At 44.2% G+C, this 16868-nt stretch overlaps 2 long non-coding RNA genes across 10 annotated transcripts in view; one reads left to right on the forward strand and one right to left on the reverse strand.

The window, feature by feature from the left end:
• LOC110352821 (uncharacterized) overlaps positions 1–4109 on the forward strand; it is a 238739-nt gene extending 234630 nt beyond the window's left edge. For all 5 annotated transcript variants that reach the window (XR_011803686.1, XR_011803685.1, XR_011803688.1 and 2 more), the window contains one exon: positions 1977–4109. This is a non-coding gene — a long non-coding RNA (uncharacterized lncRNA). The remainder of the gene's footprint in view (positions 1–1976) is intronic.
• LOC110352820 (uncharacterized) overlaps positions 1–16868 on the reverse strand; it is a 186811-nt gene that overhangs the window by 34122 nt on the left and 135821 nt on the right. For 3 of the 5 annotated variants that reach the window (XR_011803680.1, XR_011803683.1, XR_011803682.1), the window contains 2 exons: positions 14388–14559; positions 4105–12783 (listed from right to left, as the gene is read on the reverse strand). This is a non-coding gene — a long non-coding RNA (uncharacterized lncRNA). The remainder of the gene's footprint in view (positions 1–4104; positions 12784–14387; positions 14560–16868) is intronic. The other 2 variants (XR_011803681.1, XR_005269505.2) reach the window with 2 other exon arrangements.

Genomic DNA, 16868 nt, shown 5'->3' on the forward strand with positions numbered 1-16868 from the left:
CAAACTGATATGATAGCTGAATCACAACTGGGATTCAGAGGAATAAAAGAAAGAAACAAAACATTCCCTCACTGACAAGAAATGAAAGAAAAACTGCAAAAGCACAGGGTGCACAGACTCCACAAAAATAGTTGTTCTTGTCAGCTCCTTCTGCCTTAATCATTTGCCCTCATCTTTGTGGTAGGTGTTGAGAAATCAGTACCCACCAACACTCACTGATGTCAGCACTGAGCCTTGGCTTTGGGATAACGCATTGCAGTCACTGATTAATACCTCTGTGCTGCTAAATGCTTTCATTCTTCCAAAGGGAAAAGTACAATAGGGACTATCACAGAAGTATCCAGGGCTGACATTTTATCCTCCTTCTGTCATGAGCTCAGAGGCAAGAGCAGTGGAAAAAGGAGAAATGAGCCGTAAAAAAAATGAGCAAAAGATGACACTCGGATCATTGCATGTCAGAAATGCCATACAGGACCTGAATATTGTCCTCAGTCAGCAATGACATCAGTTTGTCACTGTCTTCAGTGTTATTTTGCTGGGTCCCTCAGAGCTAACTGGACACAGCACTACTCAACCAACACATGCCAATCACATTCTAAAAATAACATTCAACTGTCATCAAGTTATTGGAATTCTTGACTATTTTATATGCTGGCCACCCTGCCTCTTTAACCCCCTGCATCATTCTTGTGTCCTCTGTGACACAGGAGATTTCAGTTAAGTTGCAAGTGGAGATGTATTGAACCCCAGGGACTGGATAACTCTGGGTAATAACTGTAACACATGTACAAAGGGACAGTGGAAAGGAAGATTTAATCAGTATCTGCTACTGTGGGTTGATTTTTGTATTTTTTTTTTTCCTCTGTATTGTTTTCCTGCTTTGGCACGTCCCTTACCAAACCCCTCTTGTGGTTTGCAAAAAATGAGTTTGACTTTTTCACCCTCATCCTTCTGGATTCCAGCTGGGATCAAACACAGATTCTTGGTATAGCAGTCACATACACAGGCTTACCAGTTTCTAAAAAACAACAGCCTGGCTATGTTTCTCTGTTACTATATATGTATTATAGCTCAACATATCAACCTCTAGCAAGGAATAAGATATATGGATATAGTGCCATGCCCATGGTATTGAGTTTAAATCCAGCACTGGCTGGCAAAGTACTAACAAGTTGATGGGAGCCCACCAAGGGGTACCAGACTCAGGGAGACAAGGGGGATGTTGAGAGTAGATGGAAGGAGAAAGCTTCTTTGTGGAGCTTGTAGCAGCCCCATGGAGAAGAACCTAATGGATGACTATTTTTGTTACTTTGGGGGAATTCCCTTGGGATTTAGGCTGTATGGGACCTGTATAAAGCCTAAAGGACACCAGTCTACTTCCCTCTCCTTCCCACAACTCCCTGAAGAAGGAACCAGCCTCAGCCAGCTCCTGTTGGTTTGTGCACCACCCGAATCCTGCAGGGGTTTGTCACAAACCCCACAGCACTCACAGAAACCTGCCAAAAAGACACTTGCTAACATCCAGCCAAAGGCAGATAGCATAGATGATCTTGCCAGAAGCTAAATTTGTGCTAATTCTCCCATTTCACTCCATATGTTATTAAACATAAAGTATCAGTGAAACACAAAGCTCACAAAAGAACGACAACAGAGAGAAATTTCTAAGATGCCAGGAAAAAAGACTCTAGGTTCTCTTAAACAGCTTCTCAATTCCTGAAGGAGATACAGCATGTAATTCTGTTTCTGAATATTTATACTATTTCATCCTCCCATGCCCTTGGTGAGCTATCTGAATAAGGTAGCAGAAGGTTCATCTGAAAGGCACAGAAGTTTTGTATCCAAATTTTCCTTCAGCATACATTTGTGAGTCTTTGAACACACCCAGTTCCTAAATGTGTTTTTTAATTAAAAAAAAAAAAAAAAAAAAAACTCTGATGTTTGATGTTCCTCTTTCTTCTTTATCTTCCCTGCAACAGCTGGCAGTACTACTGCCAGATGCCACCAAAGCCTACAGAGTATTACAACCAGGCCAGCCCTAACCCTGGGCTTGAAAGAGTGATGTCTCGCCTGCCGCAGGATGCAGAGGAAATGAATGAGACAGAAGGAACTTGCCAGAAAGCTACAACTTCCAACTATCAAAATACCAAATCCAAGAGTCAAGATGTAGCTTAGTAGCTCCAACAGCCAACAGACATACACACCATACACACTTTTTTTCTTAGTATTTGATGGCAGTTCATTTTCTCAAGCAATTCTTGGGCTTTACACATGACTTGCAGAATGTCTGAATTGTACAAGAAAGGAAAGGAAAATAGGTCTGGAGGTGTCACACACACAAATACTTCTGTGAAGTCACAAAAAGGTGCTAACAACAGTCTTCTTCCTTACTAGTGGCCAAAGAAATGTAACGTTATTTTGATTAAGAATCCAGTATAGCAGAAAGTCATTTCCATACTGAACAGTCTGTGGTCTCTCACCCACCTGCCAACAGACTGGTCCTACTTCCGATAACAACCAAGAGAATGCAAAAACGTGTGAATCTGTTGATGAGATCAACACATTCTTTGGTACAAACTTCAACCACCTCCATAACTATGCACCCTATCTGCTCCTCTGCTCCATCAGAAGCTGGCCTGGTTGCACTTACTGTTGCCAGTGATGTGGCAAAGCAGCATGATTTTCCAGCAGCTGATTTGCAGTGATGTGTCATTTGCACTCCAGAGGTTTTGGGGAAACTCCCTAGGGTCATGGCAGAGCTGCCCCTTTCGATCCCCTCTGTGAGCTGCAGCACGGGTGCATCACTGAGCCTGGAAGTTAGCAGAGAATTTTTTCCAGGGCACTGGACATTCAGTGGGAGTTTGAGATAACACAGTGGCTACTGAGGAGCCAACTGGAAGAGGTAATAGTAAACACCCAAAGCCAGAGTTTTAATGGAGCTTGGCCAAAGCAGTCCAAGCCAACAGGATCACTGGAAACCAGCGAGAGCCATCTCTGGGGACTGCCCTACTGCACATACATTTGGAGCTCAAAAAAAGGCAAGGATCTCAAGGGGCGTGAATCAGACTGGTTGAGCAACACTGGGAACTTGAGAACTGCTGCAAGGCCAAAACTTCTTTGCCTTATCATATCCAAAGCTCATTAAAACAAAATAGTGCAAAATATCAGAGAAACAAACTGATCCAAATGAATATTTGGAAGAAACTGTTAACAAAGAACTTAATATATATGCCAAGCTTCCTCTTAGGAACAGACTTAATTTTGTACAGACATTCCTGACAGATACATCCGTAAAAACATGTTGTCACTGGGGCTCAGTGCAGCGTGGGAACTCCTGTCTGAATTAGCTTCCAGGCACAACTCAGTTCTCCTGCCCCTACAGCAAGTTACAAGCAGCTACCTCTCCTCCTTCTCTGCAGGGGTTAATCCTGCATGTTATGCAGACGCTGGGATTGCCCTGAGAGTTTCCATGGTAGAAAGAGAAAGTGGAAATAAAAAGCAGCTCCTTGCCTGATTTGTGGAACATGCAAAATACAATAGCAATAAAAATAGTAATGAGCTCATTATGATGGAAATGGTCTCATTACCAGTGCAAATGCCAATCATATACGTGGTCAGGTTCCTCATGGTACAGGGAGTTCTTTAAACACTGTCCTTCCCTGCTTCAGGAATGTGAGTTTTATTTAAAAACATGCAATACTTCCTATTCTTGGGCTGCTGTCCTCTCAACTCTCCGAAACATCTCAGGGCAATATTTAATACGTGGGAACAGGCAGTATGCAGGGACCAGATGCTCAGCTAAAGTAGCACATCCCTGCACACTGCTCTGGGCAGAGGAGAGGTCCTTCCCCTTCAAGCTTGCATTACAGCAAGAAAATGAGGAAGAGGACTGTCTTTATTGGCAAGGAATGTCCTGGGCACACAATGAGAAGTTGCATTGCAAATATTTTAAGTGGGAGGAAAAAAAGAAATTTCCATCAACACGCTGCTAATGAATTCAGGGCACTTACAGATGAGGAGCAGGAACAGGGACAACAGCACAGCTTCACAAGTCTTAGGCCAACGAGTACAGCACGCAGCAGAGGTGTCCTGCTGCTCCAGACATACCTGTCTCCTAGGAAAACATGAGGAGGGACGAGGGCATCTGCCTGCGGCTGGAGCATGTCATCCTCCCTTCTCCTCACTACAGCCAGGTGGTGTGGTTTCTTCGCTTTCAAAGTCCCAGGCAGAAACATCTCCTTGGTTGAGTGCACGCTGCTGCTGGTCACCCTGGTGAGGAGAGCAGCCAGGAGTGGGACAAGACGGGGGCAGGCACTGAGAAATGGCACGGGAAGGCACAGCAAAGGAAGGTCAGACACACCAGCACCAGTTCCTCCTTGGTTTAGCACTGCTCAGGCACAGAGCATGCCCAAGCCCTGCAAAACATGCTGTGTAGATCTTAATTGAAAAGAAAATACCCCTTTCAACCTCTATTAAATGTCTGCATATATACCACTTGAAAGCTACAGGTGAGCTTCTCATGTCCATGTATTTACCTGTGCAGTAACATTTACCTTCATTTTATAGACCTGAAGTTATGCATCTGGGACCACAGAAGGTCCCAGAAGAGGTTTGACACCCTTCTCCAGGCAGCAAAGCTGTGTCTTAACTTTTCTTGCTGGCTACTGTACATAATTCTTAGCCTATGCATAGCCTCTCGGGGGTCACTCTTCTCATTACATATATATGTGCCTAAGGAATCTGATTTTACAGGACCTGGATTTTAAGGGACCACTGCAGCACTACAGTCCTCCTGTACACACGCATCCCTGTGATTTTTCTGCAGTTACACAGAAGCCTGCAGCAGAGCAGGGGCTTAAACCTCTGTCCCCTGTGGGCCAGGCTGTGCCGTAATTGCCATCTAGTCCCCCTGTGTACAAAGTTCTTTTTTCGTTTGTAATCTAGGCTACCAGAATTGTACAACTCCATCAAGATCTGCAAGGTAATAATGAGCCGCGCTCTTCAAAAATGTACTTAAGGCTGAAAGTGATTAAAGATGCTCCAGCCTGCAATTACCTATTACTCACTGGTGCTCTAAACGGTTCATTTTTCACATCATTCCAGGAAGTTGTAACTTCTTAAAGCAACGTTTCTGGTAATTATAGGAGAGCAACAACAGCAGGCACAGAGCATTATCTAACACTGCAGCACAGGCAGAAACGCTGCCTTCCTTGGATGATACACTACGGGCAGGAGCACGGCACAGCCGGGCAGCACCTGGTCTGGCTGGTCGGCCTCACATTGCCTGGGACAGCTGGCTGCTCACCAGGAGGGTTTGGAGAAATTCTGGACTTTCCATGCTCATCCCTGCCAGGTTGGTGCTTCGGAGACCAGCTCTGGCCCTGGAGCGCAGCGGCTGCCTGCAGAGCTCGGAGCAGCAGCACTCCCTTCACTGGGGCTGCATCCAGCCCTGCCTGTCTGCAGCTGGCCTAGGAAGAAGAGAAGGCTTTTTAGATTTTATTTTGTAGGCACTAGACTTTTAAATTTTGAAATGCAGTTAAAGTAGCTAAGGCAGCTGAACATGAAACCTCAACGACCTGCCTCTGCGGCCTTTACTGGGAGCCACTTTTCTTGCTGTGTTCACAAACTAAAAATTCAAGAATTAAAAAAGCAGTTCTGCTTTGGTCTGATAATTGTATCGCAGAAATACTATGGTGCTTAAAGAAAAAAAAAGAACCAAATAAAAGGAGTCACAGGCACTTGAGACATCCACTCCATATCAAACACTGCAGGACCAAAGGCTGCGGCTGTCCCGGCTGCCTTTTTGCACAACGCAGGTCAGGGATGATCCCCACCAACCGTTTGTGGCAGCAAAGAACCCAACTGTTAAGGTTTGAGCTCTTCAGGCTGCACGCTGCCTTGCCTTGGAAACACCTGGGATATGCAGAGAGCAGGGGATTTACATCTGCCGTGGTGAAGCAGCCAATGACTTCTCACTACTTTGGCCACAAAGGTGGCAATACAGGGAGAAATAACAACTTTCCTGCTGGGCTGCCTACACGTTGTGACTGGGAAACGAAAAACGTGCAGACACAGCCCCCTTGCAAGCCCAGGCTCAGTGCCTGCTCTTCCTTGCATTCCATCCTGCAGTGCTTTCTCACTCGTTGCTTTTTCTGCTTCATACATCTCAGATGTGACATGATTGAGCCTGTTTGCCAGGACAGTCCCAATCCATAACTCACCTTACACGTGCCTGTGGCTTGAAAAGCATCGCAATCCTTCACTTCAGTTTGGAAGATGATGTTTTACAAGATGTTATCTGGTGATTAAACAGTGCCGTGATTGCAGCTGCTGAGTTTGTGACTTTTATCTCAGTTAAACAGCAGTAATTTTTACTTGCTTGGAAACCACAGTGCACACCCACATACCAATATATAAATAATTATTGCCAGTATTACTAATAATTATCACCATTCCTAATGACAGGAACTTATCTCAATGATAAGAATAACAATAAGCTTTCCCAAGGTGACTTCAGCTCACTTATCTCAAGAATTTATCTCAATAATAAGGACATAGATATTTGGAGTAGGAATAGAAAAAATAAATACATGCCTAAGGACCATGGAAGAATTTTACCTGTTCTGTGGGATAACTAGCGAACAAAAGAGACATAACTTCTTGCTTAGGTATTTGTCTGAAGAAAAAAGAAAAAAAACAACACCTAACTTCTACACGATGTGATTATGCAAGAAGGAGGATAGAAAGACAGAGGGATTTGTTAGCTTTATGGGAACTGCGACCTCCTTGGTGGTGCTGGGAGAGGCTGTGGTGCTGAGCAGCACAAATGCTACATCTGTGCGAGTCTGGGCAAGTGAGAAGTTTTCCGTTCAGGAACAGCATCCCAGCTCCGGTGGGACTGGCACCAAGATGAGCAGAAAGCGAGCCCCTGGCCAGCAGCTTGTGGCTCAGCAGGCCGTCCTTCCGTCGCTCCATCATGCTGCCCCTGCCCCTACAGGTTGCCTAAAGAGATCCCTGGCTTTGAAGGGGAGAAAGCTGGCCAAAAATACAAGTTAGCAAAAGGAAACGGCGGAGCAGCAGCTACCACATGATGAATGCTACCAACACGAGCCTTGCTGACAGCTCAGAGCCCAGACACCTCTGCTGAGGCAGATTGGCTTAGTCTCTCAAAACACAGGAACTAAAGTAGCAGCAGCTGCCCCTGGGAAACGCCTGAATCCATAGAGGAGCAATGAGCATGTTTGGGCTGGAGGAACTGGCTGGAGAACACGCCTGGCAGCGTCTGCCACTCTTCCTCTGGGCTCCTAACATCCACTTGGCTCAGTGTGCAGGTATCGCATCTATTGGCTGAAAAGTCAAAGGCAGCAGCACATTCATTGATCTTCATTTTTTCCCCAAGTAGCTTGGAAACCTTTCCAGAGTTGTATTTTTCCACCCTGACCTATATTTGTGGTGGTGATTCATCTTTCCATGGTTCCCCCTGCTTTGAAGCAAGGCAGCCCTCATCACCACACGTCCACGCAGGGCACCAAGGCTGCTCCGCACACCACCATCGCACACCGGCTGCAAATTATTTCAACGCACTGGGGACCAGCAGGACTTTGAGGCCTGACTCCTAACTCATGAGAACATCAAGGGAGAAGCCCCAGTTTCCAGAGGTTCTTTTCCTCATTTTTCTCTTCAGGGGCCGGTCACAGCTGACTTCCTGCAAAATAGGCCCAGCCCAGGCAGTCCAATTTCGGTGGCATCCAACTGGGCTGAAGCAGGAGGACTGTGCAGCATCTTCTAATGATTTTTATTTTGGGGAGGAGAAACACCACCTCTAGGAATTGAGCTTTATTGGACGCTCTAATCCAGAAGAGATAAAAGCACTTACTAATTACTGCTGGGTTTTGTTTCTTTGAAGAATTGGGTTAAATCTCTTTTGAAAGTAGAAGTCTGTTTGTGCTCGTTAGATGTATAATTTAATTTGTTTAGGAATTTTTCTTTTAGGGTTTTGTTCTGATGATATATGTACATTTTTTCTTCTCTCCTTTCCTCTCTTTTCTCCCCAAAGATAACAACTTTTGATTTACTATAGATTTATTTTCCTTATTTAACCACAAATTTCCCTGAGTTGATTTATCTTTTTTGGTGACCTTATTTTTTCCTCTCTTTTTCCTCTTGAAAATGCATTTCCTAAAATAAATAAATGTGTACCTTTTGCATCCCAGTTTAATAATTTTGAGATGTATTTGCTCATGCATGTTTGCTGACTGAAACATGTCTTCATGCTACACTGGAGAGAGAACTCAAAACATCTACTTTGGAAAAAAAATCTATTGAAATCACCATAAGCTAATTTATCTGCCAAGTGCTGCTCTGCAACACTGCAGGAGCAAAGAAAATTTGGATGAAGGGGAACTTGGGAGGTCGTTTAATTCATATTACTTCCCCAAGTCAGGATCATCCAGCCTACATCATTCCTAACAGATGTTTTTCTAACCTGTTCTTAAAAACCTCCAGTGATGCTAAGTGCACAGCCTCCCATGGCAATTTCCATTAATATTCAACTGTCCTCACTATTAGAATTTTTTTTCCTAATGTTTAACCTGAATTTCCTGAGAGATAATTAGAGCCTGTGACTTCCCATCCCATCCACATGTATCCCATCTTGTTAAGTCCCTCCAGCTGAGGGAAATGGGCCAGATAAATTCCCAGGAGCTCTCTGTGCTTCGGTTCCTCTGCAAATATAGCCCAAATTTTGAAAATCCCACCCACTGAGAGCTCCTCCCAAAATTCAAATAGAGATCAGCTGTTTGTCCTGTCTGTGCTCAACATCTATTGAGATTTTGCTGTGTCAGTGGAAAAAGAGCCTCACACATCACACACAAAGTCTGCACTTAACTGCACAATGCCCTTCCCTTACCCCTGCTCGGCAGGATGATGTTCTTCATCTCTGCTCACGTTCTGCACGGAGACATTGGGATATTCACTGGGTAAGTCTCATGCCATCCAAGTCATGGTGTCCCAAGGCACATTATAAATAAGCCTTGTTCTGGGGTGCACTACCTGGGGTTTGTTGCACAAATGAAGAAAAACGTCGATTTTCTGTCCTGTTTCTTATCTGTAGGTAATACATACGCTGCTGTGGACTAACAGAGGGTCTCCTGGCCCTGTGAATGAAGACTTCAAGGTAACAGTCAGCTGTGCCACTGGCCTGGTACATTAATTTGGGTCAGCCAATTAACCCTTCCTTTACCTAACTTCTCATGCTTAAGGGAATGATCCCTAAAAAGGTATTTTGCAAAACACATTTTGCAGGATGCTTTGAGATGTACCTCCAAGGCACGCTCTGCCTTACTGTCCTCAGCTCATGCAAGGCAGTAAAATCCCTCAGTGCAAAACACTGCCTAAATGGAAGCAGCTCCAAGCTTCATCGCAAAGTAGCCAGAACTGAGGTTTTTACCTCCTGCAGGAGAGGGGCTAAGAGGAACCACACTTCTGGCAACCGCTGGTGCCCCCCAGCCTTGTCTCTTGCCCTCTGGAGGGACAGCAGCAGCGGTGGATTTCCAGACATCTGTTAGGCAAGGCAGAAAACAGCTGGGGCACAGCTGCTTCGCTGCTGCCAGCAGTTGCAGTGATTTTGCTTGCCTCTAGCACTGGCCCTGTCTGGTTATTAATTTTTGTTTTCATTATCATTATTACTACAACTATTCTAAATAAAAATGGAACAAATTCCTTCTCAGAAATATTTTTTTTTCTTTTAAACAGATGTTTTTGCTGCCGCAGGACGTAGTAAGAGAAATATTTTCATTGTATGAGTGGGTAGAAATCCTTCATGGTGGATGATGGGGGACTGGGAATAATGTTCGGAACAAACTGGGAGTCAGATTACGCAGAGAGCCTCCAGAAACATTGGCTTCTGTAATCCTGGAGCAATTGTTGCCTTGAGGGCACAAGCCCCGAAAATGCAGAGGTCCCACAGCATGACAGACCAAGTGGTAGGAAAGCAGGGAGGCTCCATCAGACCACAAATGGGCAAGGAATTGAAAGCATTTTTTGATTGATGCCAAACGATCGTGTTGCTAGCCTCAGGAAAATGAAACTCCGAACAACAAAACACCATCATTTGGGGCCAATCAAAGAGGTCTCGCTCAGCCCCAAGCTGAAACACTTTTGGTTGGTTTGATCCTTTGAGAAAAAAACACATCATGGGCACATTGATATGTTTTGAAAAAGAAACAAAAAAGACTAAAATACTTTGTTTTCTTTTCCAAGTTTTGACCATTTTGCAAGTTTACCTCGAGACATTTCTGAGATGCTGCTCAGTTGGGCTCAGTGCGCCCCATGCCTGGGAACACAGTGTCATGTCCCGGCCATGCTCCTCTGTCAGAGGAGGTTTCTGAGGGTGTGTAAGAGAAACTGTGGTCAGGACCAATGTAGACACATCAGCAGGCCTTCATGCATGACCTCTCCAACTCCTGGACATGTCTTGCAGCCCTGCAATCCTTCAACTATCTGGGTAATGCCTCAGGTCGCCTGGATTAAAACCTCACTGTGCCCAACATCAGAGAAGTAACACATCCCAGCCCTAAAAGGCTCGCATTTTGCTTTCACTGCCTTTTGAAAAGAGCTAACGAGCTTTGGCCTGAAAGCCCCAGGCCTCCTGCAAGAAGATGTCCAGCTTCTGCCTTTGTGCAGCAGACACAACCGCAGTGGGTGCTGTGCCAAGGCTAGAGAGCAGAGAGATCTTGACCAGTAAGCAGGATGGCTTATTGCCTCTCTCCTAAGCGAGAGGTCAATACAGGCTCTTTAAAATTAAGCCCTGTAAACCACATTGCATCAACACATCCTGTAAGCACAGCCCTGCCTCTGTCTCACTGGGCAGGACAAGGAGCTGCACACCACAGCACAAAACCTCAGAGCTGCCCGACCAAGAGAAAGGAGCAAACAGTGAATAAATGCATGGCCACATCCACAGGAATCATTTAAAAAATGATCGCTGATTTGTTCTGTTCCTTGCCAGGTATAACAGAGTGCTACCTTAACTCATCCTGCACCACGCAGGGCAGAACTGGTGACAGACAACCCCAAATATACCAGTAATACGTCTCTTACCTCACCATCCCTAAGGGATAATTTCAGAAACCCACTCACTTTCCAAACAAGGACCTCAGACACCATGGGGGCAGCTGGGGCTGAGCTTTGAGATTGTGGGAGGCCACCTGAGCACTTCTGAGGGTCCAATTCACTCTCCCAAAGAGGCTGAGAAACCCCTTGGTGCCAACCTGAATCAGATCCCACTCCTCCACCCACTCAGCATGACCCCCAAGAGAGCTGGCTCTCCCAGCTTCCTTGAAACCCAAGTGTTTAGCAATCGCTTGTAAATACTGAAATATATTTAATTATTCACATAATTGGGGAAAAGAAGGCCCCTGCTGTTTCCCAAAAAGCAGGCAAAACAACCCATTGCAACAATGCAAGAGAAACACATTTGCCATCCCAATCCCATATGGGGTTTGTGCAGAAAGCCTCTTGCCCCTCTACGGCCTGTTGCCAGCCCCACACCTTCATTCAGAAATGCTTGCACAACACAGCAGAAAACCAAAGAACCAAACCAGAGGAGCCTCCAAGGCCAAATGCTTCCTTCCTCAGTCCTGGTTTCTGTACCTCACCTGCCCTTCTCTTGCCCTGGGCCCCTGCCCTCAGGCAAAAGAAAAATTTTTTTTTTTTTTTCCCTTTTCTCCCTCTTGTATGGTTTCTACTCTCCAACTTCCTCAACTGAGCATTCATGCCCACAAGGTGCCCCCCATGGACCCTGGGCTGCTCCTTGGGTCAGAGCAGGAGCAAAAGAAAGCCAGAGCCTAAAATGTGCCCTCCACCAGGATCAGGAGGCAGAAGGGGACTCCCTGAGCAGCCTGCAGGGCTGTGCACCAGCAGTTAAACCAAGCCAGGAGGCCACAGATGTGAAACAGCCCAGATAGCACATGGGTCGGCTGGGTCACAAAGCAGCACAGCGAAGCCGTTCCAGCTGCGGAGCACAGAAAGTGCATCACCCCTGTAGGAACTGTAACTCCTTTATGGATTGTTTACACGCTCAGAAATAATTGATAGAAGCTGTGAAACATACTAAGTTATGATTTGTTTCTTTTTTTTTTCCTACACTTATGTACAACTTTGTGAGCTTGCTGCCAACATCAAGAGCCAGACAGACAAACAAGCAGAGTTGCTGACCTCTGCTTCAAAGATTTGACCATCCCAAAATGTCTTTTGAAGTTATGAAATTTAAAACTAACACAGCCTCTGGTTCTCTTTGTTTCACTTTTTTTCACATTTCTCAGTCTCTCAGCCATCCACATACCACACCACCTCATTTGCAGACTTTTCTCTGCAACCGCAAAGGTAAATTCTTTTTGTTTGTTTGTTTAATTACAGCCTATATTGTGTGTTCCTTGAATGGATGCAATCAGTCAGTGTTTGAAAGTTCACCATACCTTTGTGACTGGCAGCAATCTTGAGCCAGCTCCTTTTATGTAGGAACTCAAGCAGTGTTTCAGATACTCCCATCCATCAAAATAGAAGTTGCCATGCGAGCGGTCAGCTGAGAGGTAAACATTTGGATCCGTTCTCTCTTAATTCAAGGCTCAATACCTTGTTGCCCACATGCCTGAGCTGGTATTGCTGGAGCAGGCTCATGTCAGCTCTGTGCTGTGGCAATTCAGAGATGTTCATGTTCACCAGGGGTTGGGGCAGGTAAGGCCAGGTTCAGCCATCAGCAGGGGCTGCAGAGGAGAAAGCCTTTTCCTATTGCACAAGGGAGAGAGGTTGGTGTTGCGGCCCTGATGTAAATCAGTGCTGGGAACTTGAAATCAAGACTTTGCTCCAGTGATGAGTAATCTCTTTGCATAATTCCCCTCTAAATGTTTTGGATACAGCAACATGTTGTTTCTCCTCTAGTGGCAGATTTTAGGAGGGCTTTCTTACCAATTCGTGTCAAGTCTATCTCAGTATAAACAAAAAAAATTGCTCATATTTGGAGACTTAGAAAAAACATACAAATGTTTTTAGAAGAATGAGTCTCTCTTATTTTGAAACATTTCCTCCTTTGTATCTGTTTTGTCTTTGCTTTTTTTTTTTTCTGCCAATTTCTTAGCAAATGTGTTGTTGCAAACAATATGTTTCAAGCAAAGAGAGCAAATACTTCCAGAAAGCAAAGTTTTAAAAAGTCATAATGGCTGATTCACCATGATAAACATTTGATTTATGCATTTGCTGGCCCTCTAGTGAGAACGTCATAGTATTTCCCAAGACTGAAAGGCCCAATAAAAGCAGTTATAAACTTGCGTACCAAATGCTGTCAATGAGCTACTTACTGTAAGCTACAGTCCCAAAACTGTTCAGAGAAGGGTTTGCTATGAAGATTTATTTCCAGGGAAGTTACTGGCTTCTAAAGTTGAATTTCATTTGTCGAGGGGGAGAAAATGTACAAAATAAGTCAAATAAATATTACAAACTATTCACCTTCTTCTGACATCTGCACAGGTGATGCAGTTGGCTGCATACACCTCACCCATTCCCTGTGGTGAGAATGCAGAGAGGAAAAAATAGAATAAGAGCAGTTCACTAATACAGGAGTGAATGGGGATTTTGGAGCCTCTGAATGCTGCTCTGGTCCCAGTGCCTGTGGTTCAGATCAACTTTATATGTGAAAAAACCCTGACAGCAGCGGTGTTGTCAGAGACAAACTCTCACCTCCATTCCCAGCTGCACAGGCTGGAACAGCCCGTGGGCTCTGGTCAGTATGTAAGCAACTGTGAACTTGGTGTTTGCAGTCGATTCCTCTTCTGCAAATTCAATCCCTCCTGAGAGATTTGTCTTTATACAGGACATGCCTCTAGGAATCTTTCCTTTAAAGTTGTTAAAGATCCCATCTGACATGGTTTAATGGGCCAACATAGGGCCTGTGTTGCCTAAATCCACAAAAAAACACTGAAAAGTAAAGCTTATGATGTGGTCCTGCCTATGCTGATCTTTTGTGTAGGGGACATTTTCCCCCTAAATTTGTTTGTGCAAGGCCCAACACAATGTGTAACATTTTCCAGCTGATTTCCCCACTCCCTATCCAGATCACACAGCTGACTGTGAGTTTGGTGAAGGGCTGAGATGTTCTCCTTACACCATTCCTTTCTGAAGAACGCTGCTTCATCCTCATTAGAAACAGCTCTGCCATCATTTGTTTTCTTTCTGTTACCCATACACTCCCAAGCACCTTTATTAGATGCTTTGAGCTTGGAGTTAAGAGCTAATTAAACTGACAGTGCTGCCTCACTGCAACTCAGTGCAAAACAATTCAATTTGGTCTAATTTCTTGGAAGTGAAACCAGACAGTGCTGTTTAGAGGACGATACCTGCAAAAATACGGTGGAGTCGCGTTCCCCATCACCACACGCTGCTGTGCCTGTTGGTGAAGGATCAGACATCCAAACGGCTGGGTGTGTGGCAGGCAGAGGTGTGGGATGGTCTCCAGGTGAAACAGTGCTGTACTGAATCAGTTGCATCCTCTGCAAAGGGCCAGTGAGGCTGAGGAGATACAAATGGGGGAATTTGCTTGAAACAGGAATAGCCTGAGAAACACCGACCCAGAAAATTGAGTTCTTAATTTGAATGGAGAAGAAAAGAAGCCTTGGCTGTTTTTCTACTTTTTAACAAAATGCTTAAAATCACAGCATTCAAAATTCCTATTTAATTTATTTTATTGCTCATTAAAATTATTTTAGGTCTTAAATTACATAGCAAGAGATCTTAGGCGCAGATCATGTGCTCAGGAATTACCTGTTCTCTGCTAAGGTGAACATGGCACTGCCCTTAGCAGAGTGAGGCTGGGTCACCCATGCTTCGCTCACAGCACCTGCAGCTGCAGCTCCGTGCAGGTTTCTTCTGAAGCTAACTGGTATCTCAGCTCATAGCTGACACTTGTTTGTGAAATTGCAGAGTGACATGAAAACCTTATCATATTGAGGTAATGGCCAGGTTTGGGCAGGAGACAGATTTCCTGTCAAAGTTAGAATGCAATTTCAAAATCTCCACTCACTTCTGTACTTACAAATAAATAAATCTGAATAATTAAAAAACAACTATCAATATTTTGTTTCATTTTGTACGTTAAAAGATGCTTGACTTGAATTTGAAAATTTTAAACCCCCCAAACACAGCAATGTCCCATTTTATTTATTTCTCTTACGCACCTGAATTCTTCACTTAGAAAACCTGGAAAGAGAGCAAGAACTTTTTTGCTGAGCAATCCAGCAGAGAACAGCCTTGCTGCCCAATGAAACGTGTACAGCAAAGAAAGTTTGTCAAAACCTCCTAGCAACTATGAGTAATTGCTAATACCAACAGTCTTTAAAGCACCAGCTATCAGCATGATCAAATCACAGCTCTAGCACAGCCTTTGGAAAGAATTTGCTGTACTTTTTGTTAACAAACCTGTAACAACACTCATAATTTCTAACTCCCCTAAGCAAACTGCCTCTCCTTCTCACATGCTTGGCTACAAACAATGCAAACCTTTGCACAGTACGAGGTCAGGTTTGTACAGGCACCAGACACGACCAGAACTGACACGCTTCTTACTGCTTACGTTTGGGTTTTGACCTACCTGCTTAGTGACCTCAGCCACTGCTGCTGAAACTGGCAACGGGGAGTGGGAGCCAAGGGTGAGGAGTTATTAGATCAAAATGCTGCATTGTTTAACACTGGAGAAACAATATTCAAGGTTAATTTAAGAGGCTAACTACTCAGTCCCTGGGGAAAGATGCTCCTTTGGAGGCCAGCCCGGGTGGGGCTCAGGTGCTGTGAATAACCTCCTGGAGAGACTGTGCAGAGAACTGCAGGCTGCAGGTGGTCCTTTCCTCACTTGGGCCATGCCACTTCCAAACATTTTGGATCTTCACATAGAAAACACAAACTAAGGAATACAATTTTGTGTTATTTACAATAGCTACATGTGGTTCAATCCACACTGTTGTATGGAAACTTGGAGAAGAAGAAGAAACCTACACTGCATTAATGAGTTAACACTCCTCGATGTTTAGCCACCATCCTTGCTGCAAGAGCATCTTCTGGTCCCCAGCACTTTAATAGCCTTTACTGGTAACAGTTTTCACCACATGCTGGCCTTGGAGCTTAGACATGTACAGCCATGTGTGGAAGCAACTGTGGGACAATCCTATGAGCCCTGAGACACTCTATAGGGTGTTTAAGGGATGGTCTTTCACTTGTTACATTCCTGAGCAATTTTGGCCATGGCAGTGATTTAATTCAGCGACTGCAGTCTTTCACCCTTCTATCATCTGTAAACTCAAACTATTTACAGGTTGCTTAATGCTTCCAGCTTCTGTTCTGTTAAGGTCACATTTTTCCTCCCCAAAGCGTTGATTCATAAGGACTTTCCACTGTGCTGGTCACCATTTCTTCTGACTACTTAACATTTTTCCATAGCTAAAGATGAGGAATGGAAAAACAGTCCATCTTACCCTACTGATATAATAGATTATAAATAGATAATATTCTATTTTTACTCTGTACTGGATTACAGTCTAATAACCCATAAAACTACAGGTACCTTTACAACTACATTTTCTATTTTTTTTTTTTTTTTTTTTTTTACTAAATAAGTAATGGAAGTCTAAGAAAACAGGTGCATAAATAACGACAGGGAATGAAGTAGCAGAAAAGAATGGCAGTTTGCTGTTCTCACTCTTTATGTGACTGGCTCATCCAGTATTATAAATGGCATGTGAGTGTCTTACTGCAAAAGGATTATCAACCATGTTATCTGGTAGATTTTTTTTTCCTTAATATAATATTCAAACTGAATTAACTATCTG

Source organism: Anas platyrhynchos, chromosome 15 (assembly GCF_047663525.1).
Source record: "Anas platyrhynchos isolate ZD024472 breed Pekin duck chromosome 15, IASCAAS_PekinDuck_T2T, whole genome shotgun sequence".
Lineage (NCBI taxonomy): Eukaryota > Metazoa > Chordata > Aves > Anseriformes > Anatidae > Anas > Anas platyrhynchos.